Source organism: Triticum dicoccoides, chromosome 6B (assembly GCF_002162155.2).
Source record: "Triticum dicoccoides isolate Atlit2015 ecotype Zavitan chromosome 6B, WEW_v2.0, whole genome shotgun sequence".
Taxonomy (NCBI): domain Eukaryota; kingdom Viridiplantae; phylum Streptophyta; class Magnoliopsida; order Poales; family Poaceae; genus Triticum; species Triticum dicoccoides.
The window spans coordinates 705245536-705261234 of record NC_041391.1 but is presented as its reverse complement, the minus strand read 5'-3'; the positions used below and the strand labels follow the sequence as shown (position 1 = coordinate 705261234).

The 15699-nt window shown below is 48.8% G+C and overlaps 1 long non-coding RNA gene across 1 annotated transcript; it reads right to left on the bottom strand.

Annotated features, from left to right (window-relative positions):
* Window positions 1–481: 481 nt before the first annotated feature.
* On the bottom strand, window positions 482–13518 carry LOC119322627. The gene is made up of 3 exons (XR_005155726.1): window positions 13146–13518; window positions 11691–11692; window positions 482–492 (listed from the first exon to the last, which is right to left on the bottom strand). It is a non-coding gene; the product is annotated as an uncharacterized LOC119322627 (long non-coding RNA).
* Window positions 13519–15699: the final 2181 nt, after the last annotated feature.

Below are 15699 nucleotides of genomic sequence, written 5' to 3'. Positions count from 1 at the left end.
TACGCCCTCCATCACATGCGGGCGATCGTAAGGGACCATCATCACCTTCTGCTACCAGATAATCTCAAAGGTTGGGCCGCGAGCTTGTCGGCAGTCCAGGACGCGGACCTCAGACAAGAATTCTTTCGCATCCAGTCGGAGTTTGCGGACATCATCCATCAAGATGTCCTTCATACCGCGGGGCAGTTCTTCCTCAGATATCAACCGTCCAACAGTGAGATAGATGAAATGCTACAAATGCAGGGTGACAACGACCGTGATTTCATGACCATCACGACAGACGGCGGCTTCACCCACGCTCCTGTCCGATGAGTTGAGTCGAAAGTAGTGATGTGTAGTTCTGAAACATTGATTGGCTCATGTTGTAATTAAACTTTAATGAATTCGGATGTCTCTTTGGTTTGGACGGTTGTTCAACTTAGATGTAATCGATGCTATTTATTAGTAGGACCATGAATCGTGCTATTAATGTCTTGCTTTTCTCTTCCGATCCTTTTGTTGCATACTTACACATTGCTTATGTATTGTCTGTTGTTTGGCTTGTGCATAGAGATGCCGTCGTATGTCGTGTACAAGGGTAAGGTTCCCGGAGTCTACGATGACTGGGAGGAGTGTCGGAGACAGGTTCACCGTTTCAGCGGTAACAGTTACAAAGGGTACACCACTAGGGCGGAGGCCGAATCTAGATACGCCCGCTATCTAGCGGGAGAGAGGAGGGAGCGTTGGAGGAACCGGATGAAGACCAGTTTGATCGCGATGATGCTCATCGTGATGATCACAGCTCTCTTCTATGTGATGGTAGTTTAGATGATCGATATCGACTTGTAATGTGAAGGCAAACTCGATACTCGCGGTCTTGAGACTTGTAATGTTTTATCTTTGTCCGGTCTTTTGAATCCGGAGACTAATATGATGAATTGTATTCGGAGACTAATCTTCTATTGTATTTGATGAATCTGATGTTGCTGTGTGCTGCTGTCTATATTCTATGCAATAATATATTTTGTAACCTGTGCAAAAATCAGAAAAGCAAAAAAAATAAAACCTAATATTCATACTAATGACGCACCACACAAGACACTAATGGCGCACTGTGATCATCACACTAATGGCGCATTAGCTGCTGGTGCGCCATTAGAATACCAAAGCACATTTGTACATATGGCCCCTGGGAGGCATTCTAATGGCGCACTGCAGGCTATACTAATGGCGCACTACGCGGTGCGCCATTAGAACACCAGATACTAATGGCGCACCAGTAGTGCGCCATTAGAATTTAATTCTAATGGCGTGATGCCAGTGGCGCACCAGTAGTGCGCCATTAGAAGGCAAATTCGGTGCGCCACTAGCATGCCTTTTCCTAGTAGTGTCCTAATGGACGGAGGCAGCGACTTAAACCTGCTGTATTCAAACACAATCCGTAAGATGGGGATAGACCCTACCAAAATTCGACACAGCCGCACTTCCTTCAAAGGAGTGACGCCAGGCCCTTATGCCAAGTGCACAGGCTCCCTATTACTAGAAGTCGTGTTCGGATCACCGAACAATTTTCGGCGCAAAAAACTAATTTTTACATATCGCCCCATTTAAAAGTGGATATCAAGCACTCTTGGGACGAAAGGCTTTTGTCCGTTTCAACGTCATACCGCATTACGCGTCTCTTACACTCAAGATGCCCGGTCCACGTGGCACCATTTTGGTGCGAGGGTCACTTAAAGACCCCGGACTCGGATAGACGAGTCCGGCTTCAGTAGGCTAGGGGTTCCTTAGCCGCACACCTCTTCATAGGGGGATGCGCGCACAAACAAACGCGGGTTCATTCAAACCCCTCTTTACTTATTTATATTTTTTCTTTCAAACATAACTCTCTTCGCACGAATTGTTTTCAAGCTAAGCGTTCCTCTCTTTTTACAGATGAAAAACGTGCGTACCTGTCCAGGATAACGACACAACGGAGACACAGGCGCAGACGTGCAGCAGGGACCCGTTACGAGGATTTTTTCAGATTAAGACCCTGCGTAAACCTTTTTTAGTGACTCTTGTTGCTATTCTCCCTTGGTTCCTTCCTATAACCAAAGCGGAGCCTGACGTTTTGGCATCGGCCGCGTCAGAAGACCATGCTCGTACCTGGACACTAGGGGATTAGGGCATTGTTCTGCCCATTACTATAAAGACCGAACACCTTAGGGAGTGTTCGGTGTCTCGAGTTAGGCATTATATGCATCAGCTCCGAATCATGTCTTTGGTCAAATGTTGGGTTTACCCGGCTCCTGTGTTTTGCTGCCTTACGTTCTGTATCATCGGCTAACGCGACACCAGGAGAACTACTGCGATTGTGCCCCAGTTCGGCTGGGCGAGCACCTCAGTAGAGAAAGCCGAAAACTGACTGTCATGATACAGCGAGAGACTGGTCAACCACTCGATCGACTACCGGAATGTTTAGAATTCCCCGCTTTGACGAAGGACCGTTTCCCGGTCAGGCACACACGCGCCCCGAATTCGGAGAAGCGCGGTGCCCCCAGGGGCTATATCATAGCCCCACCCTCGATCTCCACTGGCTAAGTGAAAGTGATAAAGCATTATAGTCCGGATTGTCTCGTTCGCTACGCTACCACCTCCTTAACAGGACCGAGACGTCGGATTAAGTGTGAAAACGCGCTATTTTTGCGAACACCCCCGCACCTTGTGCGTGGGGGCTGAAGCCGAAGACTGCAATCTTTCAGGTTATACAACCGTATACGTAAACGGCCGCATAGGAGAAGTTTCACTACTTGGGACGCACACGTATAAAAAGCAGTTATAGCATAATCATCGTTTTACAAGCTAAAACGTTCATTTGAACGTGACATTTTTTTAGCACTGCGACTCTATTACACGAGCGCCACGCATAACTTCCCCGAAATAGTGCTCGGCGGGGAGCCGGCTTTCATCCAAACCTTGGGCGGCAACAGCGGTGGCATCCATCTCTGTCCAATGTGCCTTCACACGGGCAAGAGCCATCCGTGCGCCTTCGATGCAGGCCGACCGCTTCATCTCCTTGATATGCGGCACCGCTCCAAGAAATTGCTGCAGTAAGCCGAAGTAGCTCGTCGCCTTGGGCCTCTCTGGCCAGACATGAGCCACGATGTCAGTCATGGCAAGTTCGGACAATCTATTTAGCTCGGCCCATTCGGCCAACCGGTCGGTCAACGGAAGTGAGCGATCCGGACTATGGAATTGAGACCAAAATAGCTCTTCCGTCTTGTGATCCTTCTGGCTCCGGAAGTGCTCAACGGCATTAGGCGCACTTGCCGCTAAGTCCATATACGGATCCTCCGGACTCCACAGCTGGCCAAACTGAGCATACTTCTGATCCATAAACCGGCGACGCAGCAGATAAGGCTTGCCAGCCACGATATCTCCGGCTTGGCGCAGCTCCTCCTTCATGGCCCGCATTGCAGAACGGGCATCCTTGGCCTCGGCGGTGGCCTTCCTCAGGTCTTCCCGCTCCGATAAGCGCTCCTTTTCAAGAGCCTCATTGCAGTCGGCAGCATCTTTAAATTCACGGCCAATTCGGCCATCTCTTCCCTGCTTAGGCAGTGTGCAGCCTTTTCAGCTTTCAACTCCTCGGCCGCCCTCGAGGCAGCCGCGTCACTCCTTCGGGCTTGCTCCTTAGCTTGAGCAAGTTCGGCCCGAAGGCTCTCCACAGCAGCAGCACCGTCTGTACAACAGCATATACTTTATCAGAGGAGGGCTTTGACCCCCTTAATAAAGCAACTGCGGAGAACTCATTTACCTTGCGACTCGTCAAGTCGCCGGTTGACAAGGGCGATGTCCGCATCTGCCACGTCAAGTTGCCGCATCAACTCGGCAACTCCACTAGTCCGGCTAGCCCTCGGACTATCCGCCACCTGCATAGGAACGTCGACATTCATCACTTGCGATGTTGATCCTCGGCACGCTGTCGTCTTCGACAACCTACCGAGTCTCAGGGGCTACTATCTATACAGGGCGCATTTTTATGTGCAAAACTGTTAATAGACAAAGGGGTGCGTCATTCTCGCGTACCTCAAACCCCGCCAGCAAACTCATAGCGGCATTGCGCAATCCGCTCTCGGAGGACGAAATTCTTCCAATCACCATACGCATCAACGCACGGTGATCTTCTGAGATGGACGCCCTCTCAAGCAGATTCTTCAGTTCTCCCGGCCGGATACTAGCGGGTGCCGAACTCTCTGGCCCCTCCGGACTCGGGGATACCCTCCGTGACAATACTTCAGGCTCGTCTGCCTTATCTGACGGCGCAGAAGACGGAGGCGTTTCGCTCTCCATCATCTCCGGAAGAAGGTCCCCCGAAGATGAACTCATCTGAGAAGGCTGCAGATCCGAACTGCAAGATAAATATTTCGGTTACCCACAGAAGCACAAATGGAGGTATTTCCTTACCAATTAACTCCCCTTTTCATACTCACGGCTCGCTGGAGGGCTGATCCTTTGGCGATGATTGTACGTCCGGATTCTCCCCGGACGCCGGACCCCCCGGTGAAGATCTCTTCCCCCGTTTAGGGGCTTTGGCCTCCGGATCTTCGGAGGCGGTCCTTTTCTCCCCCTGGAAGGAGGGGTTTTGATTCCCCCCTCTTCAGACGCCCCTTTGGGCGAAATAACAGCTCGTCTATTTTCCCCATCGCTCCCTTCCATGGGCGCGACCTCCAACATTCTGACCAGCACGGGCTCCAGTGCGGTCTCTGGGAGGGGGGCCGGACACCTTATCAGCCTCGATCGCGCTACCCACTCCTGTGAAGAGTAATGGGTCAGGAGGTGAACTCTAGAAAAGCAGATAAACAGAATGTCCGGACTCTGAGCTATTTACCCGAGTATCCGAGCGATTGCGGCTTAGGCCTGCATCCTCGGTCAATTCCGGACACGCTACCTGCGGTCCGAAGAACAACTTGTACATCTCCACGGGTGTCGCACCCATGAAGTGTTGGAGAATCCGAGGTCCCTCCGGGTTGAACTCCCATAGACGGAGAGGACGGCGTTTGCAGGGCAGAAGATGCCTGATTAGCATAACCTGCATCACCACAACCAGATTGATCTCCCTGGTCTCGAATCCGGCCCTGCAATAAGGGCACGTCTTCGGACGGCCCCCAATTGAGCCCTTGGTTGACCCATGACATCAGTCGGCATGGAGGTCCCGGGCGGAATGAAGGCGGCGGCTTTTGCTTGCTGCCCTTCGGAGCGGTGATATAGAACCACTCCTGCTGCCACAGTCCGAGTTCCTCTTGAAAGGAACCCTCGGGCCACGGGGCATCGGCCCTTCTGCTTATGGCCGCCCCGCCGCACTCCGCTTGACGCCCCCCGATCATCTTCGGCTCCACATTGAAGGTCTTCAGCCACAGGCCGAAGTGGGGAGTGACGCGGAGGAAGGCTTCGCAGACGATAATAAATGCGGAGATGTGGAGGATGGACTCCGGAGCCAAGTCGTGAAAATCCAGCCCGTAGTAGAACATGAGCCCTCTCACGAAGGGGTCCGTCGGGAAGCCTAAACCCCGACGGAGGTGGGATACGAAGGCAACGAACTCACCGGGCTCGGGGGCGGGCACGGCCTGCCCTTGGGCGGGCAACCTGTGCAAAACCTCGTAGGACAGGTACCTGGCCTCATGCAGCTTAAGCACGTCCTCCTCCGTGACGGAGGAGGGCATCCACCGACCTTGGAGGTTGGAGCCGGACATGGTTAAGAATCCGAAGCGCTCGAATCTGGGGCTCTGGGTGTTGGCACTGGGAGCAAGAAGGAGATTCGATGCGAGATTGAAGAAAAAGAACGAACCCTGGTCCTCTTATAAAGGGGAAAAATACCAAGAGTCATCTCCGTGACCGTTTGGGATTCACCTTCGATAGAGGAGGCGTGGCGGCGGGCACGGTTGGGTTACCCACGCACGTATTTATGAGAATCCCGGAATAAGGGGAACACGATCTCTGCTTCGACAAGATGTGCCAAGAAAACCGCTTCGCTAAACGTGCTGAGGTGGTATAGTCAAAAACGATTCAAGTAAAAGCCTGATAGCGGTGTGATGTCACGCCGCATACTACGTCAGCAGATTGGACTAGTGTACATTTTATTCTCTCTACAGTGGAATGTGGAATTTATTTTGCAGAGCTGGACACTATCCTGGTGTTCATGATCTTCTCTGGATTATTCAAGGGAGGAACCCGCCTTGCAATGCCCAACATTATGCGCGCCGGACTAATCGTCATTGAAGCCTGGTTCAGGGGCTACTGAGGGAGTCCTGTACTAGGGGGTGTCCGGACAGCCGGACTATCATCGTCCGCCGGACTCCAAGACTACGAAGATACAAGATTGAAGACTCCGTCCCGTGTCCGGATGGGACTTTCCTTCGCGTGGAAGGCAAGCTTGGCAATACGGATATGTAGATCTCCTACCATTGTAACCGACTCTGTGTAACCCTAGCCTCCTCCGGTGTCTATATAAACCAGCGGGCTTTAGTCCGTAGGACAACATACATTACAACAATCATACCATAGGCTAGCTTTAGGGTTTAGCCTCCTTGATCTCGTGGTAGATCCACTCTTGTACTACCCATATCATCAATATTAATCAAGCACGACGTAGGGTTTTACCTCCATCGAGAGGGCCCGAACCTGGGTAAAACATCGCGTCCCTCGTCTCCTGTTACCATCCGCCTAGACGCACAGTTCGGGACCCCCTACCCGAGATCCGCGGGTTTTGACACCGACACCCGTGCCTCTCGCGGAAGCAAAACCGTGCCTCTCACGAAAGAAAAAACAGAAAACTTGTTTATTTTTCCTTTCCGAAAGAGGCACACCCGTGCCTCTCGTGAAAGCACAACCGTGCCTCTCGCGGATGCAAAACTGTGCTTCTAGCGAAAGAAAAAAACAGAAAACACGTTTTTTTGTTTCCAAGAGGCACGGCCGTGCCTCTCGCGAAAGCAAAACCGTGCCTCTCGCGAAAAAATGCGTTCTTTTTGCGCAAAAAAAATATTTTTTTTTAAAAAAATTCTTCGAAAAGCTAGGGAAGACCGGTAGAAAACCAAAATGTTAAAAAAAACCAGAAAAAAACCATTTAAAAGCCGAAAACGGTTCCTAGCCAAACTCCTAAAATTTAACTAGCTAAAAGAATTTTACCTGAAATAATTTCAAACATAAATTTAAACTACTCGATTGCATAATTGAAAAAAAATGTTTACATACCATAATTAGACGTTTCAGCACTGGATACTACAACGACCTACGTTGCGCGGATACTTCAGAAAGCGCGCGTATCCAGCCGGATAATGCCCCGATACATATCCCGTATGTATCCCTTGATTTTATGATTTTACAAAAAGAAAATAATGTTTGATATGTCTGGGATACTGATTCGATACGTTTTGGATACCTCAAATCCCTCGTTCGACGTAAAATTCTTTCAATAGTAAAGGCTTACCTTTTGAAGATTCTCAACATGGGCGCGAGTTCATGTCAAAACATGGCTATCGAGGTTGTTTTGACATGATAGTCAACATGGGCATGAGCACTGATTGGAGCAGCAACATAGGGGAAATCCAAGTGCCAATTAATTGAAGTAGACCAAGTGCAAGAAATGAAAGACGGTAATCCTATTGAGGCATTCTTTGAACTAGAAGCTCCTTGTTTTTTTATTTGAAATAACTAATACATGTAATAACTATATATAAATGTATCCCTGTATTCATGTTTTTAGAAAATTGCCGTATCAGGCGTATTCTCGTGTCGCGTATCCGATACGTATCCAAGTATCCGTGCAACATAAACAACGACACTACTTGTCGTCACCGCTACATGGTGCAGAACGCGTCAAAGTAGTCCGAGACGGGAGAGTCGAAGGAGAGAGGGATCATCCCCTCCCACTGGAGGGGCCGGCCTCATCATCGTTGGTTAGGCTGGTCATAGTGGGGAGTAACTTAGACTAGTAACATGCATATGTTACTAGTCTACGTTACTACCTCTATAATGCATAGTATCATAGATTATATCATAGGTGGTCTCATTTGTTGCCATGCATGACACATAGTAACATCACATTGATTATGTTACAGTATCTACCTATGTTACTATAACCATCTCTCTCTTCTTTAATTACCTGTCACATAAGCATATTTGCGAGTCCCAAATACATGATACTACTTATGTTACCCGCACTATAGCCAGCCTTAGGCCAAGTTGATGACATCTCCTCCTCGTTGGAGGGCTCCAACCAAGAGCTCCTTGAACATCTCGTCATTCGCCTAGAGTTGGGACCACGCTTGGTTCTTGGCAAGGAGCTGAAGGTTCTCCGCGTTGAGCTCGACCACGAAAGCTCCATCGGTGTGCTCAGCCTTGAGCTGGTTCTCAAACTTGTGGTGCTCTTTGTCCTCGGCACGGGTGACCATTCCAATAGGAGGCCCTATGAAGTCCACGGCGGGGGCGTCGTCGGGGAAGTTAACCTTCGCTCGCCTCCCGAGGTAGCGGACCGCCATGACGTCGTACGCACGCACCTCCTCCCGCATGTCCGGATTTTGGACCTCCCTTTAAGTTGGCATTGATGGCGAATGTGCTGAGCCACTTCTTCTCCCGCGTGCCCGGATTTTGGACCTTCGTCCGTCATCCAAGTGTCCGACGGTCGCTACCGCACGCCACGATACCTCACCGTCAGTAGCGGTTGCTGTGACATCAAGCTTGAGGAGGCGATGGTGTCCCGAAACGAAAGTCCGAAGGCGGCACGGGCACTCAGAGTTTTTGTGCGGATCCGTTCCGAACGAAATGCGGCCCACAGTAGCCCTCGTACGTCGTCGCGAGCTCATAATGGCGGTGACTAGATGCACCAATTCCGGCAACTAGTGAACGAATCGAAGTGGGGTGGGAGGTAGACGGGGGTTGCTGGGTGCCGACAGATGTGCATGGTGGCCGCCGGAGCCAAAGATGGAGGCGGACTAGCTAGCGAGGAAGAGAGGCGGCTGCGTGTGGGGTGGGGAATGTTTTGTTGAGAAAGCGTTTCGGTGGCTCAAATTTGAGAGGCGGCCCATGTTTTTCCTATTAATTTGAGCAGATAAACCTTTTGAGAGTTGGCTTGGTGTGGTTTAACTCCTAAAAAGGGAAGGACTTAAGCCCTTTTTAACTAGTCCTCTGCACAATTGGTTCAGTCACAGTGGTGGTCCTCAATCTCTAAAGGTTTGGTTTGGTCTACACAAAATGATATGATCAGCACAGTGTTTCCTATTGCGAGAGCTGTATCTTCTAAACGTTTTTCTTAATGAAGTACATGATCCAGATGAGAGAATCAAACCAAGATGCATGGCAAGATAGCTCAAAGCCAAAGACAGCTTTGGTCGTCCATGATTGTAAGTTGTAACTAGCACATGCACCGAAGCACATTATCCTAAAGCTGAGGCCTGATTTCTCCTCCTTTCTTTGCATGTCCGGGACCTAACTGGGCCATGGATCTTCAACGATTGACATGATGAATAATGTTCGTCTGAAATAACTTGCTGCTTGCAGGTTTAGAGTCAGAACTCTGAAGCGAGAGACTTTCAGGAGTATCGAGGATATTTGATAATGCTGTCCAGATACCAATTGAATATGAGCTCAACGTTGCAACCTGCTACCACTGTCGTGTCTTTAGTCAGATCATTCTCTGGACAAGTCTCTTCGCTGCACTCGCTCACTAACAGGAACGAGTTGTCTTCTACCCTCCTGGATAGGAACCTGCTGCGCATTCAGAGAGCAGAGAAGAGGGCAGAGCCATCAGCAACATGATAAGTACTCCCTCCGTTCCTAAATACTTGTCTTTCTAGAGATTTCAACAAGTGACTACATACGAAGCAAAATGAATGAATCTATACTCTAAAATATGTCTATATACATCGGTATGTGTAGTTCATTTGAAATCTCTAGAAAGATAAATATTTAGGAACGGAGGGTGTACAAAGAATAGGTTCGGTCTCACATGGGCAGCCCCAGATCAGGCTGGACGGAGCGAGCGGGCTTTTCGGCCCGCTCGTGGCCCGTTCTGGACCGGACCGATCGGTCCTGGCCCGATGAAGAAATTGGCCGGTCCGGTTACCAAATTTGAGCCCGAAATTTACTCGGTCCGGTCCGGTCTTTAACCGGTCCGACCGAGCGGACCGAGGCTGCAGATTGTTCCTCGACGTCGCAGTCGCCGGCGACGCCCCGACCATGCCCCGCCCCGGCGCTTGTTCACCGGAATCAACTGTAACTCAGTCAATTGACATAGAGACAAGGGGCAAGAGGTAGAAGAAGACTTAGGTCACGCGCTGTTATTCATTCAGTTAAACAGAAAATCGAAAGAACGAGAGATGGGATTAGATCCGATAATCACGGCAGCATCCCACGATCTACTCCACGCTGCCGTTTCCTTTTATTCGCGACTAAACAGTTTGATCCAATTATCACGCGCCATCCCACGCTGATGTTTCCCTTTATTCAATCGAACAGAAAACAAAAGGAAACATCTATTCCTACATAAGAGGCTTTACCAAATCTGTACGTGCAAGTTTTGTTTGGATTGTGACAGCCCCACTATTTTAGGGAACTGCAATCAAATTCAACTACGTACATAAGGTTTACATCAAAATTGTTCGTTGAAATATATAGCACTGCTTGAAACAGAAAGAACGAGGGAAAGTGGGAAACATGGTTCGATCCGATAATTATGGCGCCATCCCAACATTAACTCCACGTCCAATTTGTTCCAATAATCACGGCAAGGCCCGCAGACAGCCAATCGTGGGCTCATGCACCCATTACATTACTTGCATGCAAGAGAAAAAACTGCTAAGGAAGAAAATGCACAGGTTCATGGCTAACAGTCGTGCGCGCCGCCACATCTCGTCTCTGCCGATGTGCATCATCGCCGATCTCGATCTCGGAGTCCCCTGTCCCTCTTCCTGGTCCGTCCGGCAAGCCACCGTCCCTGCTCTACCCTCAACGGTGGTGACCACGGCCGGTCCTCTCGGTCCGGCCCGGGCTTGAGCGCCGGCGGTCCGGTCCCTGAAATCAAGACCGCCCAGCTGGTCGGTCCGGTCCGGCCCGGCTCGCCTGCGGCCGGTCAAAACAGCGGCTCGGTCAGGGCCCGGACCGGCCCGGACCGTGTCCACCCTGAGCCCCAGATGTAACAACGTAAATACAAACATAGAAGGCACTCGAGTTCAGAATTGTACTCAGACGAGCACACGTGCATGCAACCAAAAACTCCACCCTCTTTAGCCAATTCCTTGGCGACGAGCTTCAGAGTAGACGAGGCAGCTGATTGCCGTTGCTTTCTTGCCACCAACGGTAACCACCGTTGCAGAACAGCAAGTTGCAAGTAAGACAATTTTATATTCCAAAAAAAAGGACCCAAGACCAAGCACCCACTTGGACGGTCTCTTAGATCATCACAAGCAGCTCGCTGCCCAGCGAATGCAATTGGCGTTTTGCGCTGAGGACGCGGTCTTGAACGCGGTCTTGAGATTCCGACTCAAGCTGACACATCTGCTTGAAGATTAATTAGCACTAATGACGAAGTGGTGAACATGATGGACAACTTGAGTATGTAGTATGAACATGATATCTCACATTAGGTGAAATCATTTAAAAAAAGACATGTTCAAACATTCTCAATTTGTTTGTAGACATGCATCAATGTTTGATGTACGACCTCAAAAACTTTCAACTCCTAATTCAACTTACATTAATAAAAATAGAAAAGACAAAATCAGATGTGAATAGCGTCAAAGTGCTATTCACCCAAAACAGCTACTATTTACATTTGAATTTGTCTTTAAATGTACATCGAGTTTGAGCTGATTTTTTCAGAGCTGTCGAAATACCCCACATGAATGTTGTCAAGTAATTAAAAAAAATCAAAATGTCTAAATATGACTTTTGTGGTTGGTCTCACGATCTCACCTAAAAATGTGATCTCATACAAGTTTGCCCCAGATGCCACATGTCCGATGGCCACCGCCCAGCCTCTAGTGTGCACCGCCGCCGCTGCTTCTACGCACGAGATACTTATGCCGTGCCTCATCGCCATCGAATTGCCACCACAGCCGTTGAGGGAGTCCTGGACTAGGGGGTGTCCGGATAGCCGAACTATCATCATCGGCCGGACTCCAAGATTATGAAGATACAAGATTGAAGACTTCGTCCCGTGTCCGGATGGGACTTTCTTTGGCGTGGAAGGCAAGCTTGGCGATACGGATATGTAGATCTCCTACCATTGTAACCAATTTTGTGTAACCCTAGCCCTCTCCGGTCTCTATATAAACTGGATGGTTTTAGTCCGTAGGACATAACAACAATCATACCATAGGCTAGCTTCTAGGGTTTAGCCTCCTTGATCTCGTGGTAGATCTACTCTTGTAAGACCCACATCATCAATATTAATCAAGCAGGACGTAGGGTTTTACCTCCATCAAGAGGGCCCGAACCTGGGTAAAACATCGTGTCCCCTGTCTCCTGTTACCATCTGCCTAGACGCACAGTTCGGGACCCCCTACCCGAGATCCGCCGGTTTTGACACCGACATTGGTGCTTTCATTGAGAGTTCCTCTATGTCGTCGCAATCAGGAAGCACTACAAGAAATATGTCAACTAGTGACCTCCACTATTGGTCACTGAAAGGTCATAGTTTTCAATTTGTGACCTTTTTGTGACCAAAAACATAAGGTCAAAAGCTGAGGGTCGTTAATTGACTATAGCAACCTTCTCTCTGAGAAGGTCGTAGACATTTATGACCAAAATACGTCTACTGTGGCGTTTTGGTCACTAGCAACCTCCCCAGGCCAGGTAGGCGTCCAGCGTGGCAAGCTGATGTGGCACAAGATTCAGCCCGGTCCAATTCAGTTTTCCACATGGGCCTAGCCCAACAATTCGGCATTTTTAATGTATTTTTTTCTTGTTAATTTTCACTAGCTACATGGGCTTGGGCCATTAATTCGGCTTTTTTTCTAAGATGCAGCCTTCTACTAATTTTTTATTTTCGTCCTTTTTTTGCCACTAGTCCCACCAATCAGATTGGTCCCACTTGTCATTCTTATCACAAAATTGATCCCACACATCAAAAATTTCAAAATCTATCAAATAACCATTATAACTTGGACCCCCTTGTCAGGTTTCCATTTGACGGGTATTCAAATCACATACACAATCATTATTCCAAACAATCCAAATAGCAAATGAAATTCGTCCAAAACAACACGGCACTAGTCTATTACAAACGTTACAGTATACTACAGCCCAGATAAGCCTACTACTGCCTACATTTACAACACATAATATGCTAGTCTTTGTTGATATGCTTCACAGCTTCGAACTTGGATTCGCACTTCACCCGTGCAAAAAACAAGAATGAACATATAAGAATAAGAATATGTACAGAACATCAAACAGTAGCCAATGAGGGATCCAATAACTTATAAGCAAGAATTGACAGCAAATGAGATGTACATAAATAGTATGACTAACACTAACCAGTATGCGTTCATGGAGTGACTAAAATGTTCTCAGTAGCTAGGATTTTTTTAGTATACAATATACTGACATGTGCAACTCTCTAAACTGATCATAGAAATGAAAACTGTAGGTGCGCTGCAGGCCAGATCATCATATTTGAGCATTAATATTTATGTATTACTACATCACTAGGAGTACACAGCAACTAGTAGCAGAACTAGAAGAAATAACAAACCGAAGATGGATACAAACTAGTGACTAAGTACAAACTATTATGTCACTGCTCTCCTGCAATTCTCTATACAAAAATACAATGAAACAAAAAAGATGGAACCATCCACTGCCATTCATGCACAAAATATCGAACCATCAACTGCCAGAAAAAAAACATGAAACACCATCCACTTCAACAGCCACAAGTCACATGGTAAAGGTTCAGACTAAACTGGGACAAAATGCCATGCCGCGGTCTATGCTCTCGATACAAACAGACACAAAACTACAAACAGCTAACGGTAAGAAGCGAAAAACTGTAACATCTAATGGTATTGCATACACACAGAAGCATTATATACTCGTATATTGCAACGAGCGTTTGCCTCGAATCCTTTTGGTAGAACCGTAGAGGCCAAAAATGCTTTTCTGCAGACACAATCAATATATGCAGAAGTTGCTGGCCTTTACAGTGCACATGCCTGCAGGCTTAGCAGCTTGTGTGAGCTGGAAACTGGCCTGGTCAGTCAGGCACACAATTATGCAGCGGTAAAAGGAACAAATAATTAAAAGAGCCAACAAGAACTCATACAAAAGCAACTCAATAATACCAGGACGTCTTCCATTGTTCTCTATACATTTTCCATTCCATGTTTGAATTTGTTCCATTTATTATTTGCCGCAGAAAATGAAATCACAAAGTCACAACAGTACATTCAGGCATTTACTCCATGAACAAACAGGTTGGCCGCTGGAGAGAGATAATCAAGCAGCTTACGCGGCAACTGGTCCAAGCCAAGAAAACATGGGGAACAGGCAAGCAGCCAATGCACGCCCAGCAGCAGCGCTGCCATGCACTGGGCGCTCCCCTCCTTTCTACGACCCCAGAGCAGAGCGCAGCGACCATATGCGTGGTGATACAGGTACACAGGCAAGCAGAGGTAGACGGCCTGGCTGGCCGCCCTGCTGCAAGATAGACGGTGCGCGGCGTGCATCTCCATGCATGCGCCGGACGGTCGGCAGCCCCCTGTTTTTAGAAAAGATGGGATTGCCACCGATGCTATAGTAAACCATCGCAGGATGCAGCTGAGCTCGACGAAAATGCCACAACTGTAACATCTAATGGTTTTGTATCCGTTGGCACATGGTGTTTTCAGAGTGCACATAGAGCAACATTCAGTATGACATGATTATTATTTATTTTTTGACCAAATTGCATTCACTTTGACATAATAAATCAGTAACATCTAATGCAATACATGATGGAAATAGACCAACAGAGTGGGAGAGAGGGGAGTCACCACCTTGGCGGCCTTGGTGGGCAGGCCCTTGGACCTTCTGCTCCTTCAAACTCGCAGGACCTTGGTGATGGCCTGCACAAACCGCACCTCCATGAACAAACACTACAGAATAAGAAGAGAAGGGGAAGATGGATGAACAAGGGCATAGTGCTGAACCTCCATAGCTGCCAAATCAGGCACCTTGGTGCGCTCGGTGGAGCGGGCTGGGGTACGGATCTCCCTGTCGAAGTTTCCTGCAACCAACCCAAACCAACAGAGAAGAGAAGCATTCATCAGGGAATGGAAGGGAAGGGGATAGATGAAGAGGAAATAGAGAGAGGGGGTGGACCTTGATGTGGCGGCTGCTTCTGCTTTTCCTCATGCTGGAGGAAGAAGGACAATCCATGGGTCAGAGAGCGAGAGAAGAAGAGGAGGAGGAGGGGAGTAGGGATTCATACCAAGCATTGTCGTCGAGGCGAGCCATGTGCCTGCACCCTGCGGTCGGTCGCCATGGCGGGCGGCTAGGGTTTCCGGCGCGGGCAGGGGTTGAGGGAGGGCGGGTCTGACCGCGGGCTGAGCAGCTCCAGCGGATCTGCGTCCATGGCGGCCTCCTTGCACAGAGAAGTACAGAGGGGATTGAGACTTGAAAGAAAAAAGGGAGACACAAACAGAGGGAGGAAGAAGAGCGGGGGAACACGTCGACCTGCGGGACTTCGGTCGACGGTGGAGCTGC